Genomic DNA, 4,267 nt, shown 5'->3' with positions numbered 1-4,267 from the left:
TGCTCTGGGAACAGAGTGGTATGCATCCCGTATTGTGGTGTAACAGTGATCCAGAATGTTGCTGTCTCTGGTGGGGCATGTGATATGCTGCCTGTATTTTGGCAGCTCACGGGAGAGGTTTGCTCTGTTAAAGTCCCCAATAATAATAATAAGAGAATCCGGGTGTTGCTGCTCCGTGTCAGTGATGTAATCCGCCAGCTGTTGCAGCGCCGCGCTCGCACAAGCATGTGGAGTAATGTAAACATTCACGAGAATAAACGAGGAAAACTCGCGTGGCGAATAAAAAGGTTTGCAGTTGATAGAGAACGCTTCTAAGTACGAAAAGCACATCTTCTTCAGTGTTGTTATATCTCTGCACCAACCTTCGTTTATATAAAAACATAATCCACCACCACAAGTCTTCCCTGTTGACTCGGCAATGCGATCCGCTCTGAACAGCTGAAAACCCGGCAGATGTAACGCGCTGTCCAGTATGGTGTCATTGAGCCATGTTTCTGTGAAACACAGCGCAGCGGAGTTGGAAAAATCTTTGTTTGTCCTGGTGAGTAAGAGTATTTCATCCGTTTTGTTGGTAAGGGAGCGGACATTGGCCAGGTGTATACTCGGCAGCGGGGTCCTGAGTCTGACGAGCGCACCCGCTCGCTTTCCCCGCTTGCGTCTTTTAGAGCGTTTGTATAGAGCTGCCGCTCCTCCGAGTAAAATGTCCAGTAAGAGGTCTGAATTTTCAAAATTAGTAAAAAGATTGACAGAAGGGCATTGCTTAATGTTAAGCAATTCGTCCCTGGTAAAAGTATAGAAAGGATAGTATTTGGGGTAAAAAGCCAAACGACTTCCTTTGGTATTGAAAAGAATGCATTGTTGGCAAAGAAGAAATACTTGAACTGCAATAAAAAAAATGTATAAGAGGGCTTTAATGGATTTGTTGAGGAGGATGTGAAATGTGGGCCCACACTGACTGCTCCAATCACAATGGACATTAATTTGTGAAATATTCCTGCACAAACATTACAGCTCCAAAATGTATGTGGTTATTATAAACACTTGGTTAGAAGGTGCCAAATGTAATTAAACAAAATAATCTGTTTACTTTTACTGAGGTCCTTCAAGCTACCTTTATAGTTACATGATTTTAATTAAAAAAAATCAAATTTTATATATTTTTAAACATTATTTAGCTGTATTCAAGAGATAATTTACCCAAAAAATATAAATTCTGTCATCATGTATTCAACCTCATTTGATTTCAAAATCTGTATATGACTCTTTCTTAAGTAGAACACAAAAGAAGATATTTTGAGAAATGTCTCAGTGGTATTGTGTCTTTACAATGGAATTATGCAGGGACAGTGTTGTTTGGTTACCAGCATTCTTAAAAATTCCGTCTGTTGGGTTCTGCACAAAGAAACAAACTCATACAAGTTTGGAATTACATCATCATGTTTTAGTCGAAATAAGGATGGCTTTTAACTCAATTGTACTCTGCTGTTACAATAAATACATATCGGGTACTTTCCCTTTGATTAATTTCCTCAACCTATATAATAAACCGAAGTAAAATTGTCTAAGTTATGGTGCGGTAGCCACTCTTGGTGTTCTTATGACATTCTCCAGTTTCTTTGATGAAACTCATTTTCTTGCACCTGTCTGTTACAGACTGGTGACTCATTAGGAGTACAAAAAGAAGCTTGTTTTTTGTGCTCTAGACCTCCATTAAGAAATCATTTAAATGCCAACATGAAAGTGCAAAAAGATGAGTCATAGCCACCATTTCATAAGAGTTGACAGAAAAATTATAACATCTGTAAAGACCCTCTTTAATGTTTTCAGAGGGAGTGACAAGGGAAGATATAAAGAATCTGTGGAGGATGTTCAAGAAGAACTCAGATGGATGGTTGCAAATTAGCCTACACTGTAAAAAACAACCTATAAAATCTACTCAATAAAATTGAGGTAACAATTTGCTCTCACTTTAAAGGAGTATATTCTACCCCATATTTTTGAGTAAAGAGCACCTAAATTTATGAGTTATAACAAACTAAATTAAATTGGGTAAATTTTACCCTTTGACAGCAGGTATTGTTCATCTACCTAATTGTTATTAGTAATATATAGCCAATATAAAGAATTAAATGTTACTTATTAAAAGATGGTTGAATTTACTTAAAAATGGTGAAAGGAGACTGTAATTACATTTTTCCAATGAACACACTTTATTTTTTAAACACTTAAATCCTCTTACATTCAATTTCAAGGGACATACCACTTCACTTTTACAAATTACTTCTTGAACATCTTCCATTTTAAAATAAACATGGACTGCTGACACAAACATTTCATCTTTAAAATGTTAAACCCTAATGAAGAGCCCTTCTATTCAAGTTCAAATACAACTATTGCTCACATTACAAATTCTTGAACATTTTCTATTTAAAAACAAACCAATGTCTTCACTGAAAGTCAAAATATACATTCAAAGCTAGTTTCTTATTCTTAACATCAATTTCAATTGACATACAAGTCTTGCTCAGCTGTGTGATTATGCATCACCAGCACTTTCACTTTGTTTGCCTTTCAAGTCCTCCTACCTGTTAAAAATAAAAACAAAATGCATGTCAATTTTTACATTAGTTAAGTAAACATTATTCACATATCCTCTTATGTTGTGAGGGCTGTCTCCGTGACATTCTGTCATGGCTCTGCTTCATTTAGTCATGTTTTTCTTGGTCCTGTAGTAGAGTCATGGCAAAGCCTTTGGTTATGTGTGGAGAGAAACATATTATTGACCTTTTGACAATAATATACGTTCTCTCCAGTGTCTCGTCATTGGCCCCGCTCCTCTCGTTTCCTTGTTATCTTTCCCTGAGTGTTTGATTACCCACACCTGCCCCATGTCGTTATCCCTCGTTTGTGTTCCCTTTAAATACCCTCTTGTTTCTTTGTCCTGTGCTCGTGGATTGTTCTGAGTATGTACGTTCTGTGTACCTGTACCTTGTCTTTTGTTTCGCTCTATGGTCGTGTACTTTGTGTTTTTCCATACTCCCGGATACCATTGTCTAGTTTTACATTTCTTGTTTATTTAAGACGTTGTGTCGTTGGTTGTTTTGTTAGTTTGTTTTTTGCCCCCTCGTGGGAAGTCTTTTGTTTAATATATATTTCTTAGTTCTGTTTTCCCCCACTGTGGGTGTTTTGTTTTGTGTAAATAAAATCTCTCTTAACCCCTTCACGCCTGCCTGCATCTGGGTTCTTTTCCTGCCACAGTTCGTGACACATTCACCACCTATGTTGTCTTTACACAGCAAAGGCGGCACAGATACCGAATCTGAAGCGGTTTAAAACCACGAAAATGAGTATTTACACCGTTAATGCAGCTCTAAAGCGGCGTAAATGCATTTACACAGGAATTAAAATAATGCGAAATAATGCTGAACATAACCACAAAAGCACAGTTCTAACAATATGCTGATGAAATATCTTAAATTAAACCATATAAACTCAAAATATATATATACACTGACACTAATAATAACAATGCATACTTTAGAATAAAAGCAATAATAGGCTATAAATGCAACATTTTAAATGATTTTCCTAGCTAACAAACACTCTCGAGCACCTCACCACATATTGAAAGACGCCAAAAGTTGTTTTAAAGAGCCACAAAGTCACTGTCGACCAGGTAAATGAACAGTTCCGATGTTACAGCAAATGTTACCAGATCGTTTTCGTGTATGAAATACTGTCCTCAATGAGATGCGTCTGGAAATATAACGACAAAATCCTGCATTTCAATCCTAGCCCGACAAGACCCAAATAATTTACGCTCCTAGGGCCGGGCATCTGTGCACAAGCGCTACTGTCCTCACTTTACGATCTGGACCGAAGCACACTTACATTATTATGATGCGACTGTTTTGAGGTAAATGGTAAGAAAAGCACAAACTCTCTCATCACAACACAATGTTAAGTTTGTGATTTATTAAGTGTTCAACTTCATGCATGTGTTGCGGAGACCCATCTGCTTAAGTAACACGAGAGCTTTTCAAATAACTCTGCGACACTGCATAATGTCCGACAAACCTAATATTTGAAGCAGTTTGAGACGCACAGTAAAACATGTCTGCATGTGATCGTGTCACACGTACCGGAAGTTTTTTTCCATGAAGGAGAGGAGCTTAAGGAGGAATTTAAACAATGTCATGAGTTCAAATAAAAAAATCTGCATGCCGGGCCTGAGTCACAAACAATCATACTCCAAACATTTTTCTAA

This window comes from Triplophysa rosa, linkage group LG6 (assembly GCF_024868665.1).
Source record: "Triplophysa rosa linkage group LG6, Trosa_1v2, whole genome shotgun sequence".
Lineage (NCBI taxonomy): Eukaryota > Metazoa > Chordata > Actinopteri > Cypriniformes > Nemacheilidae > Triplophysa > Triplophysa rosa.
This window is presented reverse-complemented; position numbering follows the sequence as displayed.